Genomic DNA, 11,496 nt, shown 5'->3' with positions numbered 1-11,496 from the left:
TCTGGTTTCTTTTGTCATTTATTTCCAGTTTCATTGCACTGTGGTCAGATAATATGCATGGGATAATTTCTGTTTTCTTGCATATACTTAAGCATGACCTATGGGCCAGAATGTGGTCTATTTTAGGAAATGACCCATGTGCAGCTGAGAAAAATGTGTATTCAGCTGTGTTTGCATGGAACACTCTGTATATGTCCATCAATTCCATTTGTTTCAAGCTCTGGTTCAGTTCTGTTTTTATTCGCTAAGTTTTTTGTCTGGTTGACCTATCTTTTGGGGATAAGGGGGTGTTAAGGGCTCCTGTTAAGATGGTGGTATTGGATATTAGATTTTTCTTGTCCATTAAGATTTGCTTTATATATTTGGGTGCTCCCAAGTTTGGTGCATACATATTTATAAATGTTACCTCTCCCTCTTGAATTTTTTCCCTAACCAGTATATAGTGGCTTTCTTTATTTCGCTTCATCATTGTTGGTTTGAAGTTCAGACTGTCTGAGAATAGGATTGCTACTCCTGCTTGTTTTTGAGGTGCTGGGGCATGCACTATTGTGTTCCATCCTTTGGCTTTCAACCTATGTATGTCTTTATGAGTTAAATGTGTTTCTTGTATATGGCATATTGTTGGATTTTGTTTTCTAATCCACTGTGTCAGTCTATTTCTCTTATTTGATGAATTGAGTCTATTTACATTGATGGTTAGAATTGAGATGTATTGACTTATGATTGACATGTTATTTACCTGTTGTTGTTTACTCCTTTTTCTCCTGTGCCTAATTATTTGCCTTATTTATTTGGTTGCTTCTGATCTCATTGATGCAGTTCTGATCATTTTGATCCCTCTCTAGAACATCTTTCAGGAGCCTGTGTAGGGTTAGCTTTGCATCATGAAATTCTTTAGTTGTACTTTGTCATGGAAGTATGTCACTTCTTTATCAAACATGAAAGAGTTTTGCAGGGTATAGTAGTATGGGCTGGAATTTGTTTTCATAGAGGACTTGAAGTACTCTGCTCCATGCTCTTCTTGCCTTCATGGTTTGTGAAAAGTCGGCCATAATTCTGATCGGTTTTCCTTTGTATGTGATCTGCTTCTTTTCTCTAGTGGCTTTTAATATATTATTCTTGTGCTGAATTTCTGGGATCTTGACTATTATATGTCTCGGTGTGTTTTTAATTTGGTAGAGGTTCCTTGGCGTTCTATATGCTTCGGTTACCTGAATGTCAGATTGTTTCCTCATATTTGGGAAGTTTTCTGCTATTACTTCTGCCTTTATTTTTTTTAATGTCATTTGTATTGACTCCTTCTTCCTCATTGATACCTATTAGTCTCACATTGTTCATCTTTGCATCATTTTGCAAGTGATGAATTATTTTTTCTTGCATCCTAGTTGTTTTTAAGAGATCTTTTCTTACCCTTTCACTAGCTGCACCAGCATCTTCAAGATCTGAAACTGTCTCCACTTTCACTCAAATGGTTTTGAAAGCTTGTGATTGAGATTTTAAGTTCCTCTATATCTCTTTGACTCTGCTTCATGAGTTCTGTTTCTTTGCTTTATTGTTCATTCAAGGAATCTGTCATTTTTCTAATCTCCTCTATTTTTTATCAATGTCTTCTTTAGAAGTAGTTATTGTTTTACTATGGTGTTTTCTTCAGATTGGGTTTCCTCCCTATGTTTCTGTAGTTGATTCTTTACTTCAGATTCTACGAGTTCAGAGGATTTTTTTTTATTTCAGCAAAGAATTCCGCTCTGAGTTCCTCTATAACTTTCTGCTCTTGCTTACTTACTATCGATGCTATTAATTCATACATTTGAGCTGAGCTTGTAGAAAAGAATTCTGCTCTGAGTTCCTCTATAACTTTCTGCTGTTGTTTATTTACTATCAATGCTATTAATTCATAAATTTGAGCTGAGCTAGTGTCCTCTGCACTTGTTCTGGGTGGACATTGGGTTTTGTCCATATCTTTCTGCATTTGATTCTTTACTGCAGATGCTATTAATTCAGAGATTTCTTTTTTCATTTCCAATCTGAGTTCCTCTATACCTTTCTTCAGCTTTTTCTTTATTTCAGAAGTTGTTTATTCATTGATTTCAGCTGTGTGGTTCCCAGTTTGTTCTGTGTTAGTGTCCTCTACACTTGTTATGGTTGGGCTTGGATTCTGAGATTGCGTTTTGTTCCTTCTTGTCATTTTGTGTAGCACTGTCTTCTGACCTTTGTTGTAGAGCTTCGGCGCAGGTATAACCTTAGCACCTACTGAAATTTAGGTGCCGATCTACAAAGTTTGGATTTATCCAGCTGTGCCTGGCTTGGGTCTGGCTGATGTTCTCAGCTCCTTCCTGCTTCCATCCTTGGGAATGATCCTGTTTTGCTCCTCTGGCAAGATGTTCTGCTCCTGGACTAGCTGGGTGGCTTTGTCCCCTACTCTCTCTGCAAATAGCTGAGACCATAGACATCTACCAGGACACTAGCTTATTGGAAGTGTTTTCTTCATTCTGTTTCATGGATTGTTATTGTAAGTGCATAAAGATAAATTTTTTCATATTTATCTTGTATTCAATGGCCTTGTTCACCTAGTTTATTGGTTCTGACAATTACTTTTTGTGGCTTGCTTAGGATTTTCTTAAGTCAATTTCAGTAGTGTGCATTGTAGAAATTTGTTCAGTTTGTCTGCTAGGTGTTTTCATTTGTTAGCTTGCAACTATTCATTTAATTGCCATGTAATTGTTTTCATACATGTAAGGTTAGTAATATTGTATTCTCTTTTGTTCCTGATTTTAGTAATTTGAAATTTCTTTCCTTGTTTGTAATAGCTAAAACTTAGATCATTTTCTTGATCTTTTCAAGCTACAAGTTTGGGGGTTCTTTGATTTTTTCCTACATTTTAATACACTTTTTCATTTATTTATAATCCAACATTTAGTATTTCCTTCTTTTGCTTCCTTTGTCTTTGGTTCTTTCTCTTTTGCCTAGTTTCCTAGATTGAAAATTAGATTATTGATCTGAGATCTTTTTCATTTTTTAACATTAGGCATTTTTAGTTATATTCTTTTCTTTGCGCATCGTGTCTGGGGTCGGCTGCATTCTATAAATTTTGGCATGTTGTATTTCATTTTCATTCAGCACAGATTACTTTCTAACTTCTATTGTTACTTTACTCACTGGTTATCCAGGACTATACTGTTGAATTTCCATATGTTTGTAGTATCATTAACTTTCTTTCTGCTATTTATCTCTAATATCATTCCACTGTGGTTGTAGAATATACTTTACATTACTTCAATCGTTTTAAATTTATTAAGACTTGTTGTATAGCCTAAAATGTAGCATAATTAGATAATGATCTGTGTACATTTGAGAAGAATGTGCACTTTTTGTTGAGCGGTGTTTGTTAGTTCTGGAAATGTTCAACACTTTTATTTCCATGTTGATTTTCCATGTTGTCCTATTATATATGTTGGAGATCTGCTGTCAGATGTTTATAAGTTATAATTGTTATGTCTTCTTGATAGATTGCCGTTTTTATCAATATATTACTTTTAATCTCTAGACATGTCTTGTCTTAAGCTGTATTTTGTATTTTATTCCTATAGCTACTTCAGTACTTTTTTAGTACTTTTTTTAGTTGCTATTTGCATATCTTTCTCTGTCCTTGTACAAGGGATTTGGGAGAAAGAAAGAAAGGAAAGAAAAAGAGGGTATCAGAGGTGGTAAATATGATCAAAGAATAATACATGGATATTTGGAAATGCTACATTAAAACCAATTACCTTGTACAACTAATATGAGTTAACAGTCAGGATCAATCAAAATATCACTTGTTGACAGTGTGAAACTGGATCATGTTTCTAATTCTATTTTGCCAATCTCTTCCTTTAAATTGGTGTATGTAACCCACATACAGTTAATATAATGTTTAATAAGGTAGAATTTATATCTACTATTTATTTTCAATATATCTTGTGTCTTTTTTCCTCTATTTACACATTACTACCTCTTTTGTGTTAAATAGGTGTTTTCTGGTATACCATATTTTAATCTTATTGTCATTTCTTTTGCTTAAGTTTCCAATTATCTTCTTTTTTATTAACCTGTGATTTTAATTAACATTTTAATATAAAAATCTAACTCAGATTAATACTATTTGAATGGTATACAATAATTTTGCTTCTCCAGAGCTTCATTTCCTACCATTTTATATTTTTATTATCATACAAATATCTTTATACATTGGATCCCCATCAACACAAATTTTCAATTTTTGTGTAATTATCTCTCAAATCCGATAAAAAATATTGTTGTTCTTTGCCTGTCTTAATCCATTTTTTGGATCAAGAACATACGCACAGCCTTGTGTGGTCTCTTAGGACTATTACATAGATTTTCCAAGCCCTCTTGGGAACATATTCTGTAGCTTATCCTTTAAGCCCTCTAGTTAGCCTGTATAACTTTAGCTATATCCAGCACAACCATCAGCCATGATGTCAAACAATTGCCACTGATTATTTTCAACAAAAGCTGTTTGCACTGGCTGAGCCCTAAGTCTGGTTAAATAAAGACAAGCCTTATGAGCAGTGTCTTTATAGCACCCAACAGACAGGTCAAGTAATGCCAGTTCTCTGGGAATGAGATGGACCTCTGCTCCTCTACTTTTTTCTCCAGTGGTTACCAGTCTTCTGGTTTTCACCGTGATTTCAGGCTGTCCATTTTCAAAGCTAATGTGGAGCTGAAGAGGGTGGGTGAGGATCAGACAAGTTAGGATATCACAAAAGTCACTATTCTTACCATAATTTAGCCTCTTTTCTGGAATAGACTTCTCCAGTTCCTAAAATCCTTTGGCTAATTTCCAGTGTTCTGACAATTGTTCTGACTATTTTTACCAGTGGTCTGTTCATTTTTATGAAGGAGAGCATTGTGTAGGTCCTGAACTCTGCCATTCTTGCTGACATGTATCTACTGTTGTTTCAGTTTCCTACAAAGTAAAAGACTTTAAAAATGTTAAGGGAGAACTAGGATATAGGTGGACCAGCCAATGACCTGGTATAGCCACCCTATAGATCCTAAAACTATCTGTCACCTGTTCCTGGACAGTTTGTACAAAAACTGAAGTAAGAATGTCTAGGAACATTCAACAGCTGATGGAACTGGGGGTTAGAGAGATACAATGGTTTGCCCCAGATTATAGAGCTTGAAAAAACTGAGTTGGAAATTCCAATCTATATGGATCCAGCCCCCAACCTGACTTTTTATTGCTTTGTTGTATTTGTTTGTCCAACAAGTCTTTAGTATATGCTACTAGTCTTTAGTATATGGCATCTACTCTATGCTAGCCACTATGGTAGATGATGAGGATATACCAATGAAAACAGCAAAGCCTCCTCCTTCATGAAACTGACTTCCTAGGGAGTGGAGACAGCCAAATATTCATAAAGTGAGTAAAAAATATTCCTGATAGTTATGAGTGCTTTAAGGAAGATGAGGAGAACAATGATCAGAGGATAATGAAGGTGATGAAAGACACTAATTTATCCAGACTGATTAGGACAGGCCTCCCTGAGAAGTTGACCCCTGAGAAGGAATCTGAATGAAGTGAGAGAGGTGGACACACAGGTGGCAGAAGTTTCCCAATCAATGGGGATAATAAACACAAGAAGACTTAGGCAGGGGTGTGCCTGGAGTGTCTCAGAGAGCAAGAGGAGTGGCTGGAGCAAGGTGTCCAGAAAGGAAGGGAGAGAACAGGCAATGAAGCCAGAGAGGTAATGATGATGGTGGAGACAGACCACATAGGCAACAATTCTCAACCTTGACTACCCCTGTGTTCACCTGGGGAGCTTATCAAATTCCTCACTTCCAAGTTGTATCTAAAGACCAGTGAGGGCTGGGGAGATGGCTCAGTGGAGTAAGTGCTTCCCTGGTAAGCACAAGGGCCTGAGTTCGATCCCCAGTTCCAGAAATAAATAAATAAATAAATACCAGTGAAACTACAGCCTCTGGACCTGAGACCCAGGCATCCGGATTGTTTTAAAAATTTCCCAAGTGGCTCCAACATTCAGTCAAGCTTGAGAACTTATGAACAATGTCTTTTAGGACATTGCTAAGGCCTTTGGCATTTACTATGGTTGATGATAGGCCAAGAGATGATTCTGAGTAGAGGCATGATGCGTACAATGTGGGGTACTTTAACAGGATCCTAGTGACTTCTGTTTCAGGTGTGCATAATTAAGTGAATGGCTGAAAGTTGGGAGGTCATGTAGGGGCCACAGCGGGCATCCAAGTAGAGATAACAGAGGCCTAAATGGTGTCATTTTAGAAACTGAAAATCTAAAGGTCAAAGTGAAGAAGGAACTGGCACAGAGATCACAGCTAGTCACTGGTTTTCACTGATAGTACAAGGCCCAGAGCCAGGCCTTCTGCCTTCTTGTGCAGGCTATACTGTTCAAGTCTGCTCTCCTAGCAATCTTAAGAAGGTGAGGCCAGGCACAGCATCACTCTTAAACTCTCACTGGGCAAGGAAGGAGTCAAGAGTTGACATGCCCACAGTGGAAATGAAGCAGCAGCAGCCTGGTGACCACCATGGCAAGATGGCAACTTGACTAGAATCCCCAGGCATTCCTGAGATTCTGCTCTCTAATTCCAGTGGAAGTGACTAGAAGGAGCATGCCAGAAGGCACATATTGAAGAAGAGCCATTCCTCCTTGGTGTATAGCAACTTTATCTTACAAAGCACAAAGGCAGCTGCCTCTTGTTCTCATCAGCTCTGGTCACTTCTATAAGTGCTAGAGGCTAGGGAGGGAAAGGTGGGGGAAGGACATTGCCACCTGGGTGCCATGTATGGGATTGAGTCATCACCTATGAAATATTTCCCAGGCTAGAAGTAGTCCAGGGCTTCCCCCATGACTACCCAGACTCCTTTCTAGTTTTTAGCACAAAAGTGTGGGAGGTGAGAGCTCCCACTGTGTGCCATCCCAGTCTCTACCTTCTTGCCAAACCCTCCAAGAACCCCCATCAGCTACAGAGGATATTACAGAGAGCTCTGGTCGCTGATCAAAGGTTACACAACTGAAAAGTGACAGGGCCAGGGCTTCAATTCAAGTCAGTCTGATGTCTACTCCTGTGCTTTTTTCCCTCTTCAACACTATCTGCCTTCTAGGAGCTTTGGGGCCACTTTAGCATATCTGCATGTACTCACTGGGAATGAGGAACTCGAGAGGCACTCATGAGAGGACCAACTTAGGGTGATGGTTGCCAGCCAAGGCTGAGGACATCCGTCACACCCTTTCTAGACAGGATGATGAGGGACAGCTAAAAGCTTTAAAGGTAGGTAGGATTCGTGCTTGCAGAGTGATAACAGGAAGGACACTGCAGGTGAAGAAGTCTGGAGGTGAGCACAGAGAAGGCAAGTTCACATACTTGTTCTTGCACATATTTAACAAACACTATTGTGACATGTGCTCTGTGCCAGGCCCTGTTCCAAGGGCTTTACATACAGTAACTAATTTAATCTTCATGGCAACTCTATGGTGCTGGAAATCAATCTCTGATGAGTCCAGCTTGGCTGAGGCATATGATGTACAAGCAGGAAAATGGAGTGCAGCCTAGATCGGAGCCTTATGTAGAATACCGTGCATTTGTCTTCACCCCAGCAGGAGTAGAGTCACTGAATGTTTCTGAACAAATGTGAGAGAAGATCAAAGGTTCACCCAGATGCCTCCAAGGAGGCTGAGGCAGCAGCACAGGGCCATAGGAGAGGACTAGCCTCTGGGCAGGTGGGTGAATCAGTGACATATTTAGGAGCTGGAAACAACAGGGAGAAGAAGGTGCTCAAATGGAGAGGATTTCATTGGTGCAAACATAATGGGCCTAAAGGCTTGTAGCCTGGGTCAGGAGCCCAGACCTGCTAGAGACATACTATGTGGTCTTGAATACATCCCTAGCTCCCTCTGGGCCTCAGCCTCCCCATGTGCACCAGGAGAAGGGTGAATAGGTTTATTCCTAATGGCTCAACCAGGGCTGCTGTCCTTGTTTGTGTTTCTCAGTGTCAGGGGAAGGTATTGCACTGCTAGCCAGAGTGGAACCTCCCAAACAAGTAAGCTGGCCCCTGGCAGTGGTTGAGCACATAAGCTCCACCATCAAGCCTCGTGGGCTGTTATTCCTCAAGAATCTGCTCAACAGTTTGCCATCCTCTTTTGTGAGCTGGGGAGGATAAGCACCATACCTCCTTGGACTTTAGTGAAGACTCTGTGCCATAATATGCACAAACAAGCTGAGTTGCTCTCAATGCATATGGCAGCCTGTCACCATTAGCTCCCCCTCTTCTGATTGGTGGGGATAGAGGACAAGAGAGTCAGGCTCAGAGACACTGAAATTCTGCAACTCAGTTTACGGCACAACTTTCCAGCCTCAGCCCCAGCTGCCAAGCACAGCACTTCACAGTTTATATAAATCTTCCCCCACCCACCCCCCAACAAGTCCAGTGCATTGAAATGACTATCACCACTTACAAACAAGGTCGGGCCAGGAAACATCATCCCACAAGGCCTGATTTCCCACTAAGTTGTGTGTCTTTTAGAGCCATGAGGCCTTTTCATGGTACACCTGGAAAAACTGAGGCCCTGAGAGGACATCTTCTTGGCCATCCCCAGAGCCAGGGGAGACTGGAGCCAGGCAACAACAGGTGCCACTAGGGCCTAGGCCTGGCTTTTATTTGTCACTGGGCTGGGCGCCATGCAGCTTGCCCAGGGCCATGATTCAGGCCCAAATTGGGGTGTTTGGTTCCTTTCTTTATGTCTTCTCTTGTAACTCCAGCTTAACACTCCCCAGATGGCCATTCCTGCCGGCTCCCTGCCCATGCCGCCATTCAGACGGGAAAGCAATCATTTCACAGCCCCATTAATTAAAGACTAATTGCTGATTGGAAACACATTGACTGGGCCCTGAGCCGGTATCATGTCGTGGGCCCTCCTGCCCTGGGGACGGCCTGGCCCTACCAAGACTCTGGCCCCCCAGAGGCTTGCTCCCTCACTGTGCAGCAGCACAATTGGACCCGGACTTAGGCTAATGAGGTGTCAGCTGACTATTAGAACCACATTGATGGGGGAAGGCTGGTGACTGGACCAGATAGAAGCTGCCACATGCAGTGGCCATTAGCTCTGAAGTTGTTGTGCTTCCAAAAATAGCTCCCTTGGGGCACTGTCTGCCCCCAACCCTTTCCCAGCCAGTTATCGGGATACTCATCTTCCAGTTAGGCCTCCTCCAGGAAGCTCTGTCTCCCCTGAACCAAGATGTTCCAGGCCCTATTCAGTTAACCATGCACTTGCCCTGTGCCAGTTCGTGTAGTTACAGAAGCAAGTAATAATCAGAGGTACATGTATTGAGTACTTACTGCAAACCCAGTGCTGCTCTGCATGCTTTACAAAAATCCACCTTTCATTCTCATAGGACCCCTTGTAACATACATTTCCACAGAATGAAACTGAGGCCTGTAGGGCCGAAAGGACCTCGCCAAGGTCATGCACCTACTACAGGGCAGCACCCAGTCAGAGGCAAGTGAGCAAGTTCAGAGTCCAACCCACTACCATTGAGATCTACTGTCCTTGCCCTGCCCTGCCCTACCCTGCTCCTGTCCTACACTGACCTGCCCAAGAGAAAGTCCTAACCATATAGGAGCAACCACTAAGGAAGTTGTTTTAATTCCAGGGACAGGTACAGGGACAGGGTGGAGCAGAGCCCAGGACACTCTGGGGGCCCAGGGAAGGGCACCTAACCCCAACTCGGGAGAAGTCAAGACCTACAGAATGTGCTCAGTGCTGAAAGAACAATTCAAGCAGAGGCAGAAACTGGTGGGGGAACAGCTCTTCCATGTGACAGGGACCTGTTTGAAACTAAAGCCAGATCACAAGTGGCTTGAGGATTATGCGATCAGCTTTGGCCTCTTGGAAGTTCACTTGGGCTGCAGGTAGATGGAGTGTAGGTCATAGAGAAGAAGAATGGAGGTAAGGAGCTTAGTTCTTGGACTCCTGCATGGTTCAAATGAGTAGTAAGTGAGCCCGGACTAGGGACCAGGCAGTGGCCCTGGAGAGCTATGGAGGAGGTGGTGTCTCTGGCCTCAGAGGCAGGAGATGCAAGGGTGCTGTTTTCATATTCCCTGTGTAGAAGGTATGGTAGGCTTGACTATCTCCTGGCCTAAGGTTCCTGAGGCCCTCCGTGTATGGAGGCTGACCTGGGGGGAATTCTAGCTCTTCCACTTCCTAGCTGTTTGGCTGTGGGCAAGTCTCCCAACATCTGAGCTCCAGTGAATTCATTAATGAAAAGTGATTCTTTGGTGCTTGGTTTGCCATATTGCCGTGAGATCTAAATGAGCTCCTTGGCACGATCCCATCACAAAGTGCCAGCCAGAGCTTAGGAGTCTGCAAAGATGTGGGGTCAGCATCGCTAGTTTCTATCTGCCTTCTCTCCCACTGTCCTCCATCACCGCTAGATCCAGCCATGTAAATCTACTCAAGAATCCCATGCAAAGCAACTGAAGAATACTATGCATGATCCAGATGTGGCCACCTACCAGCCTCCTTTGCTCTTGCTGCTACTTTGGTCTTCCCTCTGCTTCCATCTCCACCCAGCGCAGTCCTGTCCATCCTTCCAGGCTCCAGAGCAGCCCTTTTCCTGAAAGCCTCCTTGGACTTAATTTTCTGGCCAGAAGAAATGCCCCTTCTTATACCATCCCAGTATTCTTTATTTACTGGACAACAAAACCATCTTATTTCAGGGTACATTCTCTTGAGGTAGTGTGGAGGAGGACAGGTTTGAATGGATGGGCAGGAAGATAAATGAATGAGAGTGTTAATGTTGGCGAGCTTGTGTTGATGTGGAGAGCTGCCTGGATGCCTGGGACATCTTTTTGACTCCTACTCTGCCCAGGGGCAGAAGTCTGGATGCCTACATAGGGATGGCGGGTCCAACAAGGGATGGCGGTGAATACATAGAACAAGTAACAGGAAATAGCAGTACCTCTGGGTTGAGGAATGGTGGCTGGGGTGTCAGCAAAGAGTAATGGGCCCTGTGGTAAAGTGGCCAGCATGTACCCCATCTCCAGGACCAACAACCTTGCTAAATGTTATCATGTTGGAATGCAAGCTTAAGGTGTCAGTGCTCCTGAATTTCTTGAGAAGTGTATGAGATCCAGGAGCTTGTGAAATTGCCATATTTTGCAATCCTGGAGACTAATCATAAGCTTCCTGGAAACATTCTAAGTTAAATGAATTCTACCTCTTGGTTGAGATTGGCTTTAGGCTAAAAGCCCACCATCATTTGTATGTGGCAGATGTTCACTGAGTATCCCATTGACCACTCAGTTTGGTGTCAGGCACTGCTGGGCACTTCCTGGCAAAGGGACACAGAGGCTTCCAAGGGGTTCAGTTCCTCCAAGGAAGTCAGACCTAACCAGACCCATATGGTCCATAGCTGGTATGATTATGAATATGGGCCAGGAATCAGACAGATGTGAAT

This window comes from Octodon degus, unplaced genomic scaffold (genome assembly GCF_000260255.1).
Source record: "Octodon degus isolate 3935 unplaced genomic scaffold, OctDeg1.0 scaffold00201, whole genome shotgun sequence".
Lineage (NCBI taxonomy): Eukaryota > Metazoa > Chordata > Mammalia > Rodentia > Octodontidae > Octodon > Octodon degus.
Note: the sequence above shows the minus strand (reverse complement) of the source record.